At 45.4% G+C, this 23,370-nt stretch overlaps 1 protein-coding gene across 1 annotated transcript in view; it reads right to left on the minus strand.

Moving 5' to 3' along the window:
• Positions 1 to 19,562, minus strand: part of large1 (LARGE xylosyl- and glucuronyltransferase 1) — a 467,112-nt gene extending 447,550 nt beyond the window's left edge. Inside the window, exon 1 of the mRNA XM_067999920.1 lies at positions 19,009 to 19,562. The gene's annotated coding sequence lies outside the window, so the exon portion shown is untranslated. The remainder of the gene's footprint in view (positions 1 to 19,008) is intronic.
• Positions 19,563 to 23,370: the final 3,808 nt, after the last annotated feature.

Raw genomic sequence — 23,370 nt, forward strand, 5'->3', positions numbered from 1 at the left:
TTCGATTAGTGAATAATGACAGGGCACAATTTACAGCATTTATCTAATTAGTGCAATATTTCGTGTCTCCATTCTCTGCTGTAGCTTGGCACTTTTTTTTGGCTGGGCAGGAGGAATACGCTCATGAATACAACACTCTGGCGCGAGATACAAAAAGTGGGCAAAGTGAAGTATTTCCAGGTCGCAACTCTGCCCCAACAATCTGCCATAATCACAGCCTGAGTAGAGCTTCCTTCTATGGGTTTTGCTAAGACTGCAGTCAGGCTTGTGCTGCATGTTGCTAGGAACTGAGCCATTTCACTCAGGACCCTTTAAAGTATTCCACAGCGGGGACTTTCATCCCCTCGGTCTGGGTTAGATTCAAACCCGGCTCCCCAGGACGTGAAGGCAAAGTTCGAGCCCAATGCTCTCACTGGGCTTATTTTAAACTGACCCTTTTGTACAGACCAATGATTACTGATAGGAGGAGCTTACATTCATCTGTTAAAAGTAAATCTCTGCTTGGCAGTCGATAAAATGGACCGTGTACTGAGCCATACAGATCAGAAAGGTCGCTTACCATTTTAATTCCCCGTCCTGCTCCCACTCTAACCTCGGCCTCTTACACTGTTTCAATGATGCTCAAAGGAAGCTTGAGGAACAGCACCTCATCTTGCATTTTGGCGTTTTACAACTTTCCAGACTCAACACCGATTTCACTAACTTCAGATCATGACCACTGCTCTCATTTTTTCGGACAGCAGGTGCTGGTAATGGTTCTGCTGTTGCCATTTACAGCTCCTCTAGACCCATCCTTTGTTTCTTTACTTGTCCCATTCCCACCCTCCTTGTCTTGCACCATCATCCCTATTGTCATTTAATCACTCCTGCCCTCCACTCTATATCACAGACCTTCCCTTTTGTTCTTTCCTCCCCACCCCTGGCTCTGCACTTGCTCAAAAACTGTTAACCCTAACATCTTCCAGTTCTGACAGAAGGTCTTCAACCTCAAACATTAACTCTGTTCCTTTCACCACAAATGCTGCCTGACTGCTGAGCTTCTCCAACATTTTCTGTTTTTATTTCAGATCAGAAACGTCCCAGGTTCAATCTCTGGTCAGGTTAGCTGATTTCAGCTTCGGAAAGATTCAGTGTGAGCCCCACAACTGGCCTCTGTGCCCTAGGCTGGAGTGAGGTGGGGAATTAGCCAGGTGTCCTCATCGAGTGTGTGGTCAGACTCCACCGTGATGCCTCACAGAGTCAAAAAGCCTGTTTAGGCTCACACAGGAAGAATGGCCACTTGGGTGAGCTCTCTACATGGCACCCAGAGCCCGAAACTATATCCCAGAAGTAGTTAACAAATTCAGGACGGGAGAAGGGCAGATAATTGGGAAATAAAATTCCAAATGGAACTGATACTACATCAACCATTAAATGATAAATTTGTTCTTTTTAAAAAAAATGCCAACATAAATATTCTGCAGACTGAGGAAAAATATCAGTGTCCACACCCCTTAAAAGACCACAAGACAGATACAGATGAGGAAGGCCACTAGATCTATCCTAACTCATGCATTCAGAAAGACCTACACCCAGAGCAGAAGGCTGTTTCATAAACAGTTCCAGCGTAGTTTGCCTTCTGGAAGCTCTTGTATTTATTCATCTCTCCAAGTGCAGAACCTCGTAGCTGTCCCAAGATTGCCCTTTGCTAGTTTGAACTTGTGGCCCTTGTCTTGATTTATCTTATATTGTTCGCTGTCTTCCGCAAGTCTAAGATGATAATTGTGCACAGTTCATGACCTATTGGCGTTGCCTTAAGCAGAGTGGCTCGCTCATGCTCAATGACCTCGTAGAATCATACAGCACAGGTGGTCATTCGGCCCATCGTGCCTGTACCGGCTCTTTGAAAGAGCTATCCAATTACTCCCACACCCTTGTTCTTTCCCCATAGTCCTGCAATTTTTCCGCCCCTCAAGTATTTATCCAATTCCCTTTTGAAAGTCACTATTGAATCTGCTTCCACCATTTCAGGCCGTGCATTCCAGATCATTACAACTCGCTGCGTAAAAGAATTTCTTCATTCCTCATCCCTGGTACCATTCTAGTAAATCTCTTCTGCACCCTCTCTAAGACCTTCACATCCTTCCTAAAGTGTGGTGCCCAGAATTGAACACAATACTCCAGCTGAGGCCTAACCAGTGTTTTATAAACATTTAGCATAACGTCCTTGCCTCTATTACTCTATGTACTACTAAGTACTCTCTGCCTCTATTTATAAAGCCAGGATCCTATAAGATGGGATTTAAAAAACATTTAAATAATTATCATAGAATCATAGAAGTTTATAACATGGAAACAGGCCCTTCGGCCCAACATGTCCATGTCGCCCAGTTTATACCACTAAGCTAGTCCCAATTGCCTGCACTTGGCCCATATCCCTCTATACCCATCTTACCCATGTAACTGTCCAAATGCTTTTTAAAAGACAAAATTGTACCCGCCTCTACTACTGCCTCTGGCAGCTCGTTCCAGACACTCACCAGCCTTTGAGTGAAAAAATTGCCCCTCTGGACCCTTTTGTATCTCTCCCCTCTCACCTTAAATCTATGCCCCCTCGTTATAGACTCCCCTATCTTTGGGAAAAGATTTTGACTATCTACCTTATCTATGCCCCTCATTATTTTATAGACTTCCATAAGATCACCCCTAAACCTCCTACTCAACATGCCTTTTTTAAATGATCCATATGGATGACAAATTTACACACGGCCCCCTCCTCTTTCAAAAAAAGGGACACAACTAATAAAACGGACTGCAGCGGTTCAAGGCGGCGGCTCACCACCACCTTCAAGGGCAATTAGGGATGGGCAATAAATGCCGGCCTTGCCAGCAACATCACATCCCATGAACAAATAAAAAAAGGGAACTTAAACATAAAGTGTACTTTTCAACAAAGCAAAGGGAAACTTACAAAATTAAATCATGATATCATTGTCCATGTCCATCAGACACTCTGTTCCTTGCAGTATCCACCAGTCATGGAAGTCCTCGAGCGTACCACTGGGCACTGCCTGCTCCCTCTCCAGGGCCACACGGATATGGCTAAGACCGCAGAAAGGAGGCGGGCAGCCAGAGTGACCCTCCCCCCCACAACACAATGGGCCGGGTCCATCCTGCACCTGCAAATGCTTCAGCGTGTAGTTCATAGAATGATACAGCACAGAAGGCGGCCATTCGGCCCATCATACCTGTGCCGGCTTTTTGAAAGAGTTATCCAATTAGTCCCACTCCCCCGCTCTTTCCCCATAGCCCTGCAAATTTTTCCCCTTCAAGTATTTATCCAATTCCCTTTTGAAAGTTACTATTGAATCTGCTTCCACCACCCTTTCAGGCAGTGCATTCCAGATCATTAAATAAATGATTAGAGGTAACTGTTGTAGAGTTTTCTTCCCCCACCAACCCCCACTTTATATTCTCCCCTTCTCTCCTGAAGCGCTGGCTCTCAGCAGGATATGGCTGCACAGCCACCGGCACTAATACTTTGTTCAAGTGTCCATTCATCGTGTGTAAGCGCAGATAGCAGGGAGAGCATCAACAGTAAGATCTTGTTCTGGTCTGATGCCTGCACTTCCAGCAGAGATCATGGGGTCAGCAGTGAGCTTTCTCCCATCCCCCTTTCATAGCCCCAGGCCAACTGCTGCTGCTGTAGCTAATACCAGCTAACCCATTACAGATTGGGGATTGAACCTGTCGTGTGATATAGTCACTTACTCAGGTGTCAGAGGAACCCCCTGGCTCAGAGTCGGCTTTTGAAGAAATGGGCAGAACAAAAGAAAGCTCAAGCCATACCATTTGGTTATATTTACACCCACACCAAGTCCCGTTCACCCATCACCCCTGTGTTCGCTGACCTACATTGGCTCCTCGTCCAGCAACACCTCGATTTTAAAATGCTCATCTGCGTTTTCAAATCACTCCATGGCTTCGCCCCTCCTTATCTCTAACCTTCTCCAATCCCACAACCATCTGAGAACTCTGAAAATCAGGGATGCACATCGCTCCACCATTGGCGGCCGTGCCTTCAGCGGTCTAGGCCCTAAGCTCTAGGATTCCCTCCCTAAACCTCTCTGCCTCCCTCTCCTCTAAGACGCTCCTTAAAACCTACCTGTTTGACCAAGCTTTTGGTCACCTGTCCTAATATCTCCTTATGTGGCTCGGTGTCAAATTTTATTTGATAATGCTCCGGTGAATTGCCTTGGAATGTTTCACTATGTTTAAAGGCGCTACATAAATGCAAGTTGTTGTTAAGGCACAAGCTGCTGCATGTAGCGTGCTGATAGTGCGGTGTGTAAGTGTGGAAGTGAAATGGTTGTGGTAGCAGTGTCAGCATTTTCACATCGTTCACCTGACGAAGGAGGAAGCCTCCGAAAGCTTGTGAATTTAAAATAAAATTGCTGGACTATAACTTGGTGTTGTAAAATTGTTTACAATTGTCAACCCCAGTCCATCACCGGCATCTCCACAGCATTTACTTGACTAACAACAGGGTTTACCTTCACTGAGCAGGACGAATAATGGGGGAGGGGTGGGGGAAGAATCAGAATCATTAGCTGATTGAACTCCTGATACAATTTCCTCAGAAGTAGGTTTCCAATGGCTATGTATCAAAAATCTTTGGTTACCGTGGAGACCATTCATGAGAGTGCTGCTACCTACTGCCCCTTATATGCTCAATTGACAAAATGACAATGCTCACTGTAACTACTGTAAAGTTAATTGAACCAGGTCCTGAAATGACTTGTTCCCAGAAAATGACATGGAAAGCCTATTTTTTCCTTTAAAACTTTGAACGGATCTGCTCGCCAAAGCACTGCACAGTAAGGAGGCAACGTAAGTAGTGCAGATGGGAACAGGAAGTTAGTTACAAAGGGACATGGACTGATTAAGTGAGTGTGCAAAACTGTGGCAGATAGAGTTCAATGTGGGGAAGTGTGAGGTCATCCATTGTGGATCCGAGAAAAACAAATTGGAATATTTTCTTCATGGTTGGAGACTAGGAATTGTGGATTTGGTTGTCCAGGTACTCAAATTACTAAAAGGTAATGGAATATTGGCCTTTATCTCAAGGGGCTGGAATAAAACGGGGAGGAAATTATGCTTCAGTTGTACAGAGCCTTGGTCAGACCCCATCTGGAGCACTGCATTCAGTTCTGGACACCACACCTCAGGAAGGATATATCGGCATTGGAGGAGGTGCAGCACAGATTCACCAGAATATTACCGGGGGTTAAAGGATTAAGTTATTTGTTCCCTTGAGAAAGTTGAGGGTGATTTAATTGAAGTGTTTAAATTAATAAAAGGATTAGATAAAGTAGATACAGAGAAACTATTTCCTTTGGTGGGGGAAATCCAGAACAAGGGGGCACAATTTTAAAATTAGAGCCAGGCCATTCAGGAGTGAAATCAGGAAGCACTTTTTCCACACAAAGGGGAGTGAAAATCTGGAACTCTCTCCCCCAAAAGACTGAGGACACTGGGGGTCAATTGGAGCTTTCAAGACTGAGATCGTCAGATTTTTGTTGGGTTAGGGTTTCAAGGAAAAAGGTCAAAGGCGGGTAAATGGAGTTGAGGTACAGATCAGCCATGATCTAATTGAACGGCGGAGCAGGTTGAATGGGCTACTCCTACATTCCTCCAATGGTGTATCTCATGCATCAAGCAACTTATGAGTTGCTTAACTCCTTGAAATATTGTAAGGCGTCTGAGAATCTAATTGTGAAGTATGGTGAAAAATGGCTTATCCGCGGGGTAGTCAGAGAGGGTATTCTGTTCTCTAAATGCTGATTGAGCATGGTTACAGAGATGGGAGCATATCGTTGTGGGAAAGGACAGACCCCTAGCATCAAGTGGGTGCCAGGTGTGGCTGTCAATTCTAAGGCATGAATATTATTGTAAGCTAAGGGCACAGGACATAGATGGACACGAACAAGTTGTTGCTGTTATTGATACATGCAAAGAACTTGCATTTATATTGCGCCCTTCACATCCTCAGTACATCCCAAAGTGTAGTCATTGTTGCAATGTAGGCAAATTGCAGCAGCCAATTTGCACAGAGCAAGGTCCCACCGACAGCAATTAGATAAATGACCAGTTGATGAGTTTTGGTGGTGTTGTGTGAGGGATGAATGTTGGCCAGGAAACCAGGAGAACCCCCTACATTTTTTCCCCAAAAGAGCCATGGGAACTCTTACAGCCACCTTAACAGGCAAAGCCTTGGTCTAACATCTCATCCAAAAGGCAGCAATTCTGACAATGCACTGCTTTCTCCGTACTGCACCAACATGTTAGCCTGGAATACGTGCTCAAGTTACACCTTCCATCTGAAGAGGTGAGAGTGCTACAACTAAGCCAAGCTAACACGTGGCTTCTACTCACAGAGAAATGTTACCAGGAGTGAAAATAGCAAGGTTCTGCACATGGCATTATGGGGGAAAGAATATACTACAGAAAGGGAATTCCATGAGCCAAGTCACCCTGCTACTATTCACAACACTTTTGCATTTAAATGGAAAGCTCTTAACACATACGAGTACCCACACTATTTGGGAAAACAATGGTGGATTTGTTCTGTAGAGAGTCTGGAAAGGACTAGTTATGTGAAGAATGGTACACCATAAAGGACAAGTGCCAAGTATCATATGAACGGGATATCCTATGGTTTGTATCCACCTTGCACCCTCCGTAAACTTAAGCTCATTCAAAACTCTGCTACCCGTTTCCTAACTCGCACCAACCCTCCAAGATCTCTGCGTTCCTCCAATTCTTGCCTCTTGCCTAACCCCGATTTTCATCACTCCATTATTGGCAGCCATGCCTTCAGCTGCCTAAGCCCTAAGCTTTGGAATTCCCTCCCATACCTTCTTTCATCTCTCTCCTCCTGTAAGACACTCCTTAAAACCTACCTCTTCGACCAAACCTGTCCTAATATCTCATGTGGCTCGTTGTCAAATTTTGATTGATAACGCTCCTGTGAACTGCCTTGGGACATTTTACTATGTTAAAGGCGCTATATAAATGCAAGTTGTTGATGATGTGTTGCATAAACATACTCATTCACATGGATTGTTACGAGTGCAGAATAGTAAATGCCATAATACAGTACCCTTGTGGATAAGAGTATGTGTACATCAATAATGTAGGTTAGAGAGATAGGGATGGGCATGGCCATGGAGGGATTTAAATACGAGGATGAGAATTTTAAATTGGAAGAGTTGAGGAAGCAGCAGCCAATAAAAGTCAGTGAGAACAGGGGTCACGGGTGAGTGGGACAAGATACGGGCAGCAATATTATAGCAGCAACACCATATTGCAACGTCTGTTGTCTCATTGCACATGACATTGGGAGACAGTCTAGGTAGTTGGGAAAGTCCAGCACCCAGTTTTTCTCTGACATCTACCCTATGAGGTCATGGAGCAACAGTTGTCTACATTGCAGTTTGCCATTGAGCATAGGGCAACACCAGTGTCATCTGCCATGGAGACCTCACTTGCACAGGCCATAGCACTGTAGGACAATCTCTTATGAAATCCTCCCAATTGTATTGTGGAGGCTTTGAGGGACTCCGGAGGCAACCATTGCCAGATTCAACATGCTTGGAGAACACATAGAAGCCAGTGAAGAAGGGAGTCCAAAGCCCCACAGATGTCCACTTACAACTCTTAGCCATTATCGCCATTAAGATCAGACCTGGATGTCTGTAGAACATGCAATTCGATGTGCTTCATAACTGGGACAATACTGCAGTAGTTGCTCATCATTCATCAACCTTAACAAGCTAGCCTTCTTTCCAGTGTTTCTAACTCCTGTTTTTGAGGGGTAGGAATGTTCAGAGATTGGGCAATTAATCTAATCTTGTTTTATCTCTTCATTCCACTATTCTTTTTGCATATCTCTACTTTTACATGCAGCTTCATAGACATAGAAATAACTGCATTAAATATTTAGGAACAATGTATTTATTAAAATGTAACTACTTTAAGAGTGCTGTTCTATCAAATGATTCATAATATGCCACACAAATTTAATTTGTTTTACTGTACAAAATCTACTGTTTCAACTTGAAGAATTTTGTGCGCAGTGTCTTTAATGCATCAGTGTGTTTCAATTTGCAAAAAAATAAATAAAAATAGGTCAACCTACAAACAAGCCCACCAGGAGCGGAAGTTTCATGCTTGCTGTTATTAATTTCTACATGTACTGCTTTCCTCTCACTGTAAACTGTGTAAAGACAACTGATATATTAAAGAGGGCACGCATGCGAGGACTACCCAATAGCCTGGTGAGAGCAAAGCTCCCAGGTTCAATTCCCTGGTCTGTTATGAGTCAGCTGATTGCAGTTGAGGTAGGGTAGCCAACTCTGGTTGGACGTATTCCTGGAGGTTTCATCACATGACCTCCCACTGCCCCACCCCCACACTCGCCATTGGTTGTCTGACATGTCCACCCTCACTGAGTCCCGCCTCCCCATGGCCATTGGAAAGCAAGCAGACTTTCATTACCCAACTTCATGAATCCTGACTGTCAGTCAAAACAGCCTTTTTTAAAAACCAATCTCTAAATGTTTTTTTTTATAACTAATCAACAAAAGTGTTCAACAAAAATGAAAAAAAAACACATCTCCTATGATTTTCTTCTGGACTGCTCACAGCAGTACCCTGGAGATTAATGTTTAATTCCTGGAGAGTTGGCAACCCTGAGTTGGGGTGCTAAAACTGTGCTCGGTGTCCCTGTGCGACGCAGGAGTTCGAGCAACCAGGATCAGAATTCCTGATTATTACAGAGTGACACCTGCTGGAAGCTGCATGTACTGAGAATAAAAAGAGAGTATGCATTGCACCTTTCCGATTCGAATGATGGGGATCCGTTTGCTACCTAACACTACTGTCCCTCGATTGACAACAGCAGTTTGCGGACCTGTTGGCCTCAATATATATCTGGCACAGTCCACCCCACTGTCTGCGTTCATCCTTTTCTTCATAGAATTGAAAGTTCTCTTTGTGTGCACTAGTTAACCCCTGTGTGTCAAAATTCCTGTATGTGATACTTCAACAAAGTTAACAGGCTTATTTAAGTGGATTAATGATGGTTAAAATTCCCTATATGGGAACGTGTTAACTAGTGAGTGAGAAAGAATTTCATTCCTCTGATTTTGTTTCAGGCTTTCATAGAATCAAAAAGCACAGGAGGAGGCCATTCAGCCCATCGTGCCTGTGCCGGTTCTTTGAAAGAGTTATCCAATTAGTCCCACTCCCCTGCTCTTTCTCCATAGCCCTGAAATTTTTTTTTTTTAAGTATTTATCCAATTCCCTTCTGAATCTGCTTCTACCACCCTTTCAGGCAGCGCATTCCAGATCATAACAACTCACTGTGTGAAAAGAATTCTCATCTCCCCTCTGATTTATTTGCAAGGAATTTCTTATGGAATTTCAACATTTCATTGACGCTTTCTTCTGAGTGGCCCTTTTATTGGCATCCCAGCCTTTCAGCCTATTACATAAAATATACAGTACAGAAATAGGCCATTCGGCCCAACTGGTCTCCTTTCATTTAAAATACCTCTTCCCACTACCCCCAATATCCCTCTATTCCCTTCTCCCTCATGTATGCATCAAGCCTCCCCTTAAATGCACCAATACTATCTGCTTCACCACTTCAGCGATTTCCACATACTCACCTCTCTCTGTGCAAAGAAATTCTTTATTAGATCAGTTAGTGACCACCTTAGATTTATGTCCTCTTGTTCTGGACTCACCCACAAGTGGAAACAGTTTCTCCACATCTACCCAATGGAACCTCTTCATTATTTAAAGACCACTACCAGTAAATGTACACACTTTTTGTTTTGCTGTCTGCCAGCAGTGTCTCCTACACATACAGTATCAAATCACCTCTTCGCCCTTGTTGGTAGTGTCAGCTCGGCTCAGTAGGTCACAATCTTGCCTTTCAATCAGAAGGTTGTTGGTTCAAGCCCTACACCAGGTGTCGTCCTTCGGATAAGATGTTAAGCAGAGGCTCCATCCATCTGGTGTTTCAGGCAGAAGCTAAAGATTGCGTGGTACTGAGAGCAGGGAGTTCACGCAGTGTCCTGGCCAACATCCCTCCCTCAACCAACAGCAGCAAAATACATTAACTGGTCATTCATTGGAGGCCTTGGAGAGGGTACGGAGGAGATTTACCAGAATGATACAAGGGACGAGGGACTTCAGTTAAGTGGGGAGATTATAGAAGCTGGGATCGTTCTCCTTAGAGCAGAAAAGATTAAGGGGAGATTTAATAGATGTTCAAAATCAAGAAGGGTTTTGATAGAGTAAGCAGCTAGGTGCTTTATATTCTGCACTAATGTCTCTACCTCAGCATTACTCAGAGGATCCCAGGGGCTGCTCGTAATGTGAGCAGCCAGGAAGTGGAGACTCAACTGGAAAGATAACACTTAGAGCAGATAAGGAGAAACTGTTTCCAGCGGCAGGAGGGTCAGTAACCAGAGGACACAGATTTAAGAACCAGGAGGGGAGATGAGAAGTTTTTTTTAAACGCAGCAAGTTGTTATGATCTGGAATGCACTGCCTGAAAGGGTGGTGGAAGCAGATTCAATTGTAACTTTCAAAAGAGAATTAGGTAAATACTTGAAAAGGAAAAGTTTGCAGGGCTCTGGGGAAAGAGCAGGGGGAGTGGAAGTAATTAGATAGCTCTTTCAAAGAGCCGGCAGAGGCGCGATGGGCACAACGGCCTCCTGTACTGTATGATTCTATGAGGTCATTGAGCATGAGCAAACCACCCTGCCTGGGACAAGTGCAATAGGTCGTGTGTTGTATCACGCTATGATTCATCTCATTGCCGTTTGCTGGGAGCGACTGGCTGCCCCGTTCAGCTACACAACCACATCGCACTTCAAAAATAAATCATGTGTTTGGAGACGCTTAATATGGTGCAATATAAAGTGTTATTTTGGTGACAGTGACTATTGTGCTGATGATACAGGCCGCCTGTATATTCAGTACAACCGCGGAGAACAACAGTAATTGAAACAGGTCAAGAAAAGGTCAGTCAGCCCATTGAATGTCATTCCTCAAATAATCCTGCACAGTCATGTCTAACCCTTCCTTATTCAGCAGGGTAAGGGTCAAAACACAATCAACTGTTGGCCTTGAGTTTTCCACCACATATTAAGGATTAAAGCCAAAGCATTGGCTGCAGGGCAAGGATTAAAACAATTGACTGTATGCAAGACAAGTTCTCGTTCTCTCCCCCTCCCTTGCTGCGGTACTGTCCCTGGGCACCCTTTGATATTCTGTCTTGGGCCTACTTCATGTATGAGCCATGATACTGAGCGTAAGCAGGCGACTTGACTGTGCAGGGCAGCACGACTGAGGCCATTCATACGAACAAGAGTGGGCCATTCAATCCCTTGAGCCTGCTCCTCCATCCAATTACATCCGTTCAATTGCTGATCTGTACCTCAGCTCCATTTGCCCATCTTAAATCCATATCCCATGATACCCTTACCTAACAAAAATCTCTCAATCTCAGCCTTGGAAGCTCTAATTGTCCCCCAGCATCCACAGACTTTTGAAGGGAGAGAATTCCACACTTGTCCTGTCCTTAGCTGACGTCCAGACAAGTGCGTATCGAAGATAGTGATCAGGAGCCAGTTTTCCTCCTCCTCCCAAATCCAGGTCAATTTTAGGTGAAGTGAAATGTCTTATTCAGCCATCGCAGCAATAATATGAAACAGAACAATAAACTCAAAAACAAACTGCAAACTTATTACATTTACATTAAGTGAGGACACTGAGATGTTTGATCAAGAAAATGATGTCTGCTTCACTACAGCATGAACTGCACAGTAGCCCTTTGCAGAATGGCGCCTTTCTTAGTCGAGTTAAGCAAACTGGCATTTTGGCAAAAGTCTGCAGGTACCCAATACCGAGCGAGAAAAGTCCAGACACTAAAATGTCCCCTGCACACAACCTTTCATGAGTTAGTTACTTAAAAAAAATATTTTCCTTCTTCTCCCGACATGCCGACTGCTTGCTGGAATACAATTCCACATGCGCCACTCACCCTCCAGTCCTTCACCCGGTTATTCGTGCGTGAGCCTTAGCAGGCTATTTTACCGTGGTTGACATCGCAGCCAAACCGAATCCAAAGTCCACATTTCCAGCAGGGAATCACTGGGCAGGTGATCAGGCGTGGGAACCACAGCCGATTTTCCCCTCCCTAGCCCGGAGGCAGCGATGCCCCAGCTGCGATTGGCTAACTCAAGAGCGGACTGGAGAACGAGTCTGGGGCTTCCTACTCTGTGTGGCTCAGCCATCCGCTGGATGAAATCACTGAGCCATAGGGGGAGTTCTCAATACACTTAAAAATAGAAAGAGAATTCTGAACTATCCTAACTATACTGAAAATATCAAACCTTCTGTTTATGCATTAGATGTTGGAACTGACGGATTATATACTATAGTTTCACATGGATGTCTTATGTCAAATTTAACTTTATCCTTTCTTTGTGTCTAATATTTTTACTCAAGTGCATCCTCTCACCTGGTCCTAGGGGGATTTCCCCCCCCCCAATATAAATAGTCAGTGAACAGATCTCCTCAGTTCCAACCTTCAAGTATGAATTCAATCAGAAATGTTCTTCCCGATGATTATTCTCCAGCAGTGAGGTGTGAATGGAGCAGTAAAGAAATCTGGAGCCCAGTTGGTTATGAACGATTTAGAATTTGCTAACTTGTGTTGTGATGTAAAGGTCAAAGTAGCATGTGAATCTTGATACTGCAACAAAAGTCAGTGAACAAGAAACGTTCGGCACCAATTGGTGCAAAAGTAGGCGGCAGAAGGTAACACTGGCCTCTAACTCTCCCTGACTGAGGTGGGAGACTCACGTGTGGCATTGAGAATAAAGCCCCCTCCCAACGCAAGATGGCAGCTTCAAGATAGAACAGATGGTGTTAGTAATTCCAAGAATTCTCTTGCTTTCCTTCGGTAAAGAATGAATGAATTTGCATTTCTATAGTGCCTTTCACGACCGCATGACACCCCAAAACATTTCACAGCTAATTAAGTACTTTTTGAAGTGCATTCAATGTTGTAATATGGGAAACGCGACAGCCAATTTGTGCACAGCAAGGTCCCACAAACAGCAATGAGATAATGACCAGGTAATCTGTTATAGCGATGTTGGTTGAGGGGTAAATATTAGCCAGGACACCGGGGAGAGCCCTCCTACTCTTCTTAGAATACTGGCGTGGGATCGTTTACATCCATCTGAGGAGGCAGGCGGGGCCTTGGTTTAACGTGTCATCTAAAAGATAATGGAGGCGAGACTAGCATTCGTTCCATGGCTGCAAGGGAAAACATGTAGAAATTTCCAGCAGAGAGGGAAATAGAACTACAAGCAGAAAAAAGGAGAAAAGAGAAAGGGAATAGAAAATCAAAGAGAAGAAGAATATATCATGGGCACGTATTGTGCCCTGTAGCCCACGTGATTGGTTCAAATCGACAGACTACATCTAAGTGATGCTTTTGTATGGCTTGTGACTGAAAATCTCACACTTGGGATTATTCACTCAATAATATGCACAGGAGTTTGTCTTCAATAAAAACAATATTAATTCCCAACAAAACTCCCTCTCTTGCTCTCAGCTAAGCCCTGAATCAGCTTAGGTCACCACCTGCCCAGTTTTTGGACAATGACAGTCTGGAAATTTCTGCATTGCAAATCAGCCAGGAGAACACTGTTTCTTTACGGCCCACATTAATTGTGATGATGAGACATTCGGTTGTTAGGAGAAATAAAAAAAAGTTTTAAAGCTCGCTTGATCACCTAATCAGTAAAGCTAGTGCCTGATGCCATACTGAACTGTATAGACCAGAAGATCTTGGGTTCGATCCCCAGTCTGTGTTGAGCTAGCTGATCTCAGACAGGGGCGGTGGTTGGGATACTGTAATTGGCCTCAGGATCCCACATTAGGGAGAGGGGGAGAAAAAAAGACATTGTTATCCAGTGACCTCCGGCAGAAAGTTTGTTTGTTTGGAAATGGGGCAAGGTCCAGCTATATTGGCCTCCATGATTGAATAGTTGGCTGACACTCACTGTTTAGGCTCAGACATTAAGAATGGTCACTTGCAGGTCATTTTAACCTAATCCGCCTGACAGGAAACAGCCCCGCCCCATTAACTGCGATAGAATTGAAAACCAGGCAAGCCATATAACGGATGGCCAATCCACGAGCACCATTTTGCGCCCCAACCCAAGTTGAAAGTCTGGCCCAAACTCATGGGGGGCAAGAGATTGGCTCCCGTCACACCCATTTTTTGGGCGAAAGTCTCGCGTTGGGAGGACTAACGGGCGATCGCGATCTCTCGGGCCCCATCATCCCTGGAAGACGGTGACAAGAGTCCAGGGCACCTTGAACAGGCGTTGGGTGCCTTGAATATGCAAATCTGGATCCCAATTCCTATTTTAGGACCGCACTCCCAAATTCGGCATAAACTGAACAGAGCAAAGGAACAGCAGTAGGCCGATCAGCCCCTCGGGCCTGTTCCGCCACTCAATTAGATCTTGGCTGATCTGTATCTCAACTCCGTTTATCCGCCTATGTTCCATATCCCTTGATACTCTTAACTAACAATAATCTATAACTCAGTCTTGAAAGCTCCAATCGTCCCTGAACATCCACAGCCTTTTGGCCGGAGAGAATTCCAGATTTCAACTACCCTTTGTGTGAAAAGAGGCTTCCTGATTTCACTCTTAAATAGTCTAGCTCTAATTTTAAGATTTTGTCCCCTTGTTCTTGATTTACCCCACCAAAAGAAATAGTTTCTCTGTATTTACCCTATCGAATCCTTTTGACATTTTAAACACCCCGATCAGATTACCCCTCAACCTGTTATACCCAAGCAAATACAAGCCAAGTTTACGCAACCTGCATATGCTCCGTTCCGTTTTGCCAGGGCTACAGTGGCCGAACCAGAGATCATCGAAGGCATCGGTGACGAAAAGGTAAGTCACCTTGTTCTTTTCTTTAGTTGCCTTTACGTGGAGCCAGGAGAAGCAGGAATGCTCCTCCTGGCTCCACAACAGTACAGAGGGCTGCTGCTAGCCCAGGGCTTGCCCCTTCCCGTTCGACTCCCTGCCTCCGCCGCCCCCCATCCCCCCAATTTCCAGAGACCCCATTGAGTATAGAAGATTAAGGGGTGATCTAATTGAGGGGTAGAGTTTCCGCTTGTTTTGCGCCCAGATTCCGGCGCAATCGGTCAAACCAGCCCAAAAGATGGGGGAATTTTAAACGGAAAATGAGTTACGCCCAAAAACACTTACGCTGGTTCAAGATTGAGTTCGCCCGGATCAGGCCCCGCCCACAAAACTGGCCACGCCCCCAGGTTGACATGGTGAGATTCCGCTGGCTCGGGAAGGCTCTTCAAATTGTGCTCATTTTCTTGGGCGCTCAGGCACAAGTGGGCACGTTTCCAAAGTTCCTCATATCAAAAAATAATTTACTGAGAAACTGACTAGTGTACACCAATGAAAGTAGTAAATGGTTCAGTATAGTTTTTTTTTAAAAAGTAATTTTCAGTGATTTTAAATCAGGTTACTCACGAGTGGAGGACTGGACACTCTTAAGAATGCTTATTTTTGCTGATAAACCCATTTTCAGCTATATTAATAAAACTGCACCAGGTTACCGCTCTTAAATACATCAAGTGACTTTAAATATATAGAACGATTACATTCTATTACGCTGCCCAATAGCGCTGGTTCATGGAAGATTTTATATTTGTGAATACGCAAATTAATTTTAGCGGAAACTTGAACTCTAACCTAACCGGGGTTAATTTTGGGCACATTTTGGCGCAATTTCCCGATTGCACTGCACCTCAGGAAGGATAAATTGGCCTTGGAGGGGGTGCAGTGCAGATTCACCAGAATGATACCGGGCCGAAAAAGGTTAAATTATGAGGACAGGTTGCATAAACTAGGCTTGTATTCCCTTGAGTATAGAAGATTAAAAGGGTGATCTAAATGAAGTGATCAAGATGGTTAAAGGATTTGATAGTTTATTTCTATCTACCCTATTTCCTCTGGTGGGGGAGTCCAAAACAAGGGGGCATAACCTTAAAATTAGAGCTAGGCCGTTCAGGGGTGATGTCAGGAAGCACTTCTTCACACAAAGGGGAGTGGAAATCTGGAACTCTCTCCCCCAAAAAAGCTGTTGAGCCTGGGGGTCAATTGAAAATTTCAAACCTGAGATTGATAAGATTTTTGTTAGGTAAGGGCATTAAGGGTTACGGAACCAAGGCGGGTAAATGATCTAATTGAATGGCGCAACAGGCTTGAGGGGCTGAATGGCCTCCGCCTGTTCCTTTGCACCAAACTGGCGAGCTGCATCGGGACGCCCGATTGGCACCCGTAGCTTGGCAGATTTATGGAAACGAGGCAGAGGCCAATTTGCACCGAGCCTCAGGCTGACTCCGGGCGTGCATTCCTGGCACCTCGCCGGTTTCCCACGCCACGCAAATGTCTTCCCCGCTGAGTGTAACAAACTCTGTGCCATCGTTTTCCTCATAGCTAATAAATTTTTTAAAACCCTCACATGGGTAAAATAGTCTTATCTCTATGTAAAATCTGCTTTTCGACACACAGCGCACCAGCGCACAGACACACAGCGCACCAGCGCAATCAGGAGAGCTCTGACAGTTTGGGGAACCTGGGCATCAATAGGATCTGTGCAACAAATGAACTCATCTGTACACTGATCGAGCTGTTGTATTTGAACAATGTACAAACATTACCCGAAGGTGAAAGAGTAAGACAGCAAGGAATGACTGTAAAGCAATCTCACCCAACCAGGACTTTAAGAACCAGTTGGACCTCCAGTCTTGCCAATGATGATATCATCAGAAACACCCCCCCCCCCCCCGACCCCCGACACGTGTCACATGCCTTATAACACAATCCCTGCCACCTTTCTTAAAAAAAATTATGGACTTTAACCTGAATCCCACCCACACTTCTTTTATATATACGCCTGACACAAGTTTACAGATTCACATTGCCAATCTTGTGCTGCTCAATGTTTAAATGGGGAAGGGAAAGCTCGGGGACAGAACTTGTTGCAATTGAGGGTGCCGTCTAGAAACATCTCACAGTCGACGATGCCAACTAATCAGCCTAGCAGCAAGGTGTGGGTCAGAAAACTGGTACAGGAAAAAATTATTATTTACAACGGTACACAAAGTATTCCTTCTAGGCTCGCCTTTAAGAAAGCGGTCGTCGTTCCTGGAATAATGAATGTATAATAGCCATGAATTCTAAGGCAATTGTACTTCCTATGTAAGTTGTTAAGATTACCTGCTCTTTATACTAGACCGTTCCTTCTTTACTTATTGGATTCCTAACTTGCCAACAGGGCTTTGATACAAAGGGAACTCACAGAAACTTAACGAAGGCCAGCTCTACACATTAATATTTTTTTTGTTTCAAAGCTAAGATTTGGCAGGAATGTGCCTCTATTTATAGCAGACCGTGAAGAACACACTTAATTGCGACAATGTAGGTGAAACGCTGAAGGCCATGATGTGCAAAGCAGTTTTCTTTATACATTTTAAGAGTTTTAAGTACTTAGGAGTTAAGCCATTATTTCGACTGCACGAACATGCAGTTTCAGTGCAGGAAGAAGTGACAGGCACCTAATTAAAAAGAAAAGCAAAAGACAATAGCCGAGGTCTCTAATTAACTGGAGGTCCCAGATCCCGGAATGGAATCCACAGTCTCTGTGGCCCAGCCGCTGGCGCACAGCTGGTTGGCAGCACCTTTCGCACCCCCGGGGCATCGGAGGACTTTCTTGAGAGGCTCTTGCCACCTGGCCAGACCGGCCGCTTTGGTAAACTACCTGCACACCTCGTATTATACGGTGCACGTGTTTCTACGTTTGTTTTTGAAACAAAAACGTTTACTTTGCGCTCTGTCCCGGGTGCCGCCGTTCACTCTCGGCACACGCCCGACTAGGGTGCCGGTATATGTTTCTCCCATCACGCCTCACCCTACCTCGGCACAGTTTTCCCCCCCGCCCGCCCCCTTCTTCCCAACCCACTCCTCTCTTCCCCCCCCCCCACTCCGAAAGAGCTGGAACGATGTGATTACTTCAGATGTTGCCCCCCTCCCTTCTCCCAGCCCACGAGGGGGGGTCACTGACACTCGGCAAGGCCGGTTGGCGATCAGCCTCAGGGGGCCACTGGGGGTTTGAGCTTCACCACCGGGCACTCCGTCACTTCAGCTAGTGGGCCATCCAGGTGCAAACACTTCCCAAGCTCCACAGTCCGGGGTTCACCTTCACAGTGCTCTGCTGCTGTGCAGGAACGCTTTTAAGTGGCATTAAAAAGGAGCTCCAGCTGCAGAGTCTCAGCAGATTCAGAGAACCGTACAGCACAGAAGGAGGCCGTTCAGCCCATCTCTTTGAAAGGGCTATCCAATTAGTCCCACTACTCTGCTCTTTCCCTGTAGCCCTGCAATTTTTTTTTTCATTTTTAAACGTACATTCAATTCCCTTTGGAAAGTTACTATTAAATCTGCTCTCCCACCACCCTTTCAGGCAGTGCATTGCAGCTCATAACAACTCACTGTGTAACAAATCTCATCTCCCTTCTGGCTTCCTTTTTTTTTTGCCAATTATTTTAAATCTGTGTCCACTGGGTGACAGACCAGCCAGTGAGAAACAGTTTGTCCCTCTTTACTCTATCAAAAACCCCTTCAGGATTTTGAACACCTCTATTAAATCTCCCCCTTAATCGTCCCCGCTCGGAGAAAACAGCGAGCCCAGTCTCTCCACACCTCGTTCGACGGGAATTGCTTTCAAACCAAAACGTGGCTGCAATTCCCGAAAACTGCCGGGGCGTTTGAGAAGTGCCGGGGAAGCTGGCACGTACATCACTCCACCGAACAAAAAAAAAAGCGACGTTTCACTCACCTTCCAACACTCACAGCTCCAGGCGCAAGAAGGCAGTTGTGCGTTGCGATCGCTCCTGCTCCCCACTCCGCCTCTCTCCACACACTCACACTCACACCGGCCGACCGGCGCTAGCTCGTCCCCCTTGCACCGGGTGCTCTGCAAAGGACGCTCCGTTTGAACCTGAGAGGGGGGCTGCGGAGAGGCCACCAGCAGCCGAGAAGTCGGCTTTCACTTCCTACTTGGGCCCTGCTTCTCCCCTCTCTCCCCTCCCTGCTTCCAAGAGATGAGTAGCAATTGTGGAGAGAGGAGGAGGAGGAGGGGAGAGAAGGAGGAGGAGGGTAGGTGGGCAGGGAGAGAGATTAGAGAGAGAGAGTAAAGCCTCTTTTTTTTTTGTGGTGGCAGTGTCCACAGCCGAGCTGAGGAGGAGGAGGGGGGGAGAATGGAGCGGTGATCAGCTGAGGCGGCGAGCCTGAATCTGCTACCATCTGATACACTGGGAGCAGCCTATGACAGCGGGAGCAGCTGAGACACTCCAAGGCAGGGGCAGCCCGCAAAACCCGGGCTGGCCTGCCTGAATCCTGAATCCAGGATCAGGATCAGCCTGCTAATTATGGCCCCCCCCCCTTGTGACCCTATGGACTTGTAGCCATGGGAACCGGATTGAGACCGCCCGGTCACAAAGAGGATTTTCCTTCTCTTTTTTTCATTATTGTTACTCAGCTTAAGGCACAATATTGTGTGACGTGACAAGACGCAGGAGTGTGCTGACACCTCTCGCTTCATTTCATCAGAAGCCCCGACTGAATGTGTCAGGGTTACCACTCACTCACTCACTCCCTCCCTCCCTCCCTCCCTCTCCCTTCTTCGAAATGCACCGACCCCTCGTCAGGGCACGGGTTCCACATGCACCAAGCGGCCTCGTCGAATTGGCCGAGACTATTTAATCACTAATTGGGGGGGAGGGGGGAAGAGAGAGAGAGAGAGAGAGAGAATCACAGCTGTTCCTGTCCTTGAAGCTAAGTATAGCTCCCTTATGGCTCACTGGCTAGAAGTGACTGGAAAACAAAGATGTTTTAACCTGTCGCTCACTCATGTTCACTTTCCAGCAGGGGTCACCGGGTGCGGGGGGGTGGGGGAGGATAGTGATCAGAGCAGGAATCTGTGATGATCTCAACTACAGCAATGGCAGATGCAACTGGCCCGAGCACTCCTGGATTAAAAAGAGGGGAAATAAATAATTCAACCAGGGTTCCTGCTCCTCCTGATCCCCCATCTGGTGACCACTGTTTGAATGTGCAATTAGGCAGATGTCATATGAGAACAGAGTTGGTTCATTTACCCAGCAAGTCACCGGAAGAGCTAAATTCTGGTTTTTAATGTTGAAAAATAAATCACATTCTTTATAATATAAAGATGTCAGATTGCGAGGTAGAGGCAGCAATTCTCTCTCATTGGTCTAGCTTTGCCCCTGCTGCTTATGAGGCCAGCGGAACCAATCAAACCCAAAGCTGATTTGTAGCTCTGTGCCACACATCTAAGGCAGGGCTTTCCTCCCCTCACCTCCTGAGGGCACCGACTCTTGGTGGGTACAATCCCACAGGTATCAGCAGCACTCTCATATCTCACCCGGGTGGTCAATTATGGGTCAGCCCTGGTCGGAGCCCACCTGGAGTACTGCCTACAACTTTGGGCACCAAACCTCAGGAAAGAGATATTGGCCTTGGTGGGGGTACAGCGCAGATTCACCAGAATGCTTTTAGGGCTTAAAGGGTTAAATTATGAGGACATAATCTTGGCTTGTATTCCCTTGATTTTGAGGAGTGATCTAATTGAGGTATTTAAAATGATAAAGGGATACAATAGGGCAGATGGAAACTATTTCTTTTGATGGGGAGTCCAGAACAAGGGGGCATAACCTTAAAATTACAGCTAGACCATTTAGAAGTGAAATCAGGAAGAATTTTTTCATACAAAGGGCAGTGGAAATCTGGAACTCTCTCCAGCAGCTTGGATGCTGCGACAATTGAAATTTTCAAGATTGAAACCAATTGATTTTTGTTAGTTAAGGGTATCAAGCGATATGGATCAAAGGCAGGTAAATGGAGTTGAGGTACAGATCAGCCTTCTAAACTCGAGGGAATACAAACCAAATTTATGCAACCTGTTCTTATAACTTAACCTTTTAAGCCCTGGTATCATTCTGGTCAATCTTCTCTGTACCCTATCTAATATCCTTCCTGAAGCCCAAAACTAAAGGCCATACTCCAGAAGGGGTCTGACCAAGGCTGACGCACAATTGACCACTTGGGTGAGGTATCAGAGGGCTGTTTAAGCTTGAGGGGCTGAACGGCCTGTCTACTCCTGTTCGTATGTTCCTAGCCCAGACAATGAGTGTTGAAGCAGGTATTTGGCAGAGGAAGGCACTGCAGCTCAGCCCCATTCTCTTTCTCACCTGACCATTATACACGTGTGCAGTTTTCATCAGGGATTACCGGATAGAGTTGAAGCTGCAACCCGGGCTGGTCAATTGCAGCGTCACAGCTACTGCCCAGGTAGAGATCAGCTACCTCGGCTGAGTCTGGGTATCAGAGCTGGGATGGCACGACAGTCTAGTCATATGAAGAATAGCCACTTGGGAGAGGTACCAAGGGCTGTAAGTGTCCATGGAACAATACACCAGCTGCAGTACTAAACAGGGTGGTACTGTTACCAGCTCTGTCATCGGGAGGGTTCTTTCAGTTTTTATTATTGTGCCAGAGACAGCGTTACAAGAAAGTGAAGTGACTGTTTGGTGTATTACACTAAAGGCTTCTGATAAGTCAGCAGTGATTCAATGACTTACAGTTTTACATAAGAACATAAGAAATAGGAGCAGGAGTAAGCCATACAGCCCCTCGAGCCTGCTCCGCCATTCAATAAGATCATGGCTGATCTTCTACCTCAACTCCACTTCCCATCCCGATCCCCATATCCCTGGATTCCCTTAGTGTCCAAAAACTATCGATCTCAGTATTGAAGACACTCAACGACTGAGTATCCACAGCCCTCTTGGATAGAGAATTCCAAGGATTCACAACCCACTGAGTGAAGAAATTCCTCCTCATCTCAGTCCTAAATGGCCAACCACTCATCTTGAGATTATGACCTCTAGACTCTCCAGCCAGAGGAAATAGCCTCAGCATCGACCCTGTCAAGCCCTCTAAGAATTTTATACGATTCAACGATAACACCTCTCATTCTTCTAAACTCCAGAGAATATAGATCCATTCTACTCAATCTTTCCTCATAGAACAATCCTCTCATCCCAGGGATCAATCTAGTGAACCTTTGTTGAATGCCTCTACGGCAAGTATATCCTTCCTTAGGAAAGGAGACCAAAACTGTACACAGTACTCCAGGTGTGGTCTCATCAGAGCCCTATATAATTGCAGCAAAACCTCCTTACTCTTATAATCCAACCCCCTTGGAATAAAGGCTAACATACAATGGCCTTACTAATTGCTTGCTGTACCTGCATGTTAACTTTTGTGTTCCGTGTACAAGGACACCCAAATCCTTCTGAATACCAACATTTCTTGGTCTCTTACCTTTTAAAAAATATTCTGTTTTTCTATTCTTCCTACGAAAGTGGATAATTTCACATTTCCCCACATTATACTCCATCTGCCACCTTCTTGCCCACTCATTTAACCTGTCTGTATCCCTTTGCAGAGTCCTCCTCACAGCTTATTTTCCCACCTAGCTTTGTATCGTCAGCAAACCTGGAATCATTACGCTCGGTCCCCTCATCTAAGTCATTGATATAGATTGTAAACAGCTGAGGCCCAAGCACTGATCCTTGCGGTACCCCACTAGTTACAACCTGCCAAACCGAAAATAACCCGTTTATTCCTATTCGCTGTTTTCTGTCGTTAACCAATCCTCTATCCATGCTAATATATTACTCCCAATCCCATGAGCCATAATCTTGTGTAACAACATTTTGTGTGGCACCTTATCGAATGCCTTTTGAAAATCCAAATATACTATATCCACTGGTTCCCCTTTTATGTACACTGCTAGTTACATCCTCAAAAAACTCTAATAGATTTGTCAAACACGTGCTTGCTGTGCTCAGGATGAAATATAGAATCACGAATGCATTCTGATATTAGATCCTAACCTCCCACCAAAGCTACTGGAAGAGCCTTTGCAAATGGCGTGGTCACGGCTCACCCATAATGTCACACACCACAACTCATGAATCAGCTGTGGCTCAGTGAGTAGCACTCTCGCCTCTGAGTCAGAAGGTCATGGGTTCAAGCTCCCCCTCCAGAGACTTGAGCACATAATCCAGGCTGAAACTTCAGTGCAGTACTAAAAACGTGCTGCACTGTTGGA

The sequence above is a fragment of the Heptranchias perlo genome, chromosome 18 (assembly GCF_035084215.1).
Source record: "Heptranchias perlo isolate sHepPer1 chromosome 18, sHepPer1.hap1, whole genome shotgun sequence".
Classification (NCBI taxonomy): domain Eukaryota; kingdom Metazoa; phylum Chordata; class Chondrichthyes; order Hexanchiformes; family Hexanchidae; genus Heptranchias; species Heptranchias perlo.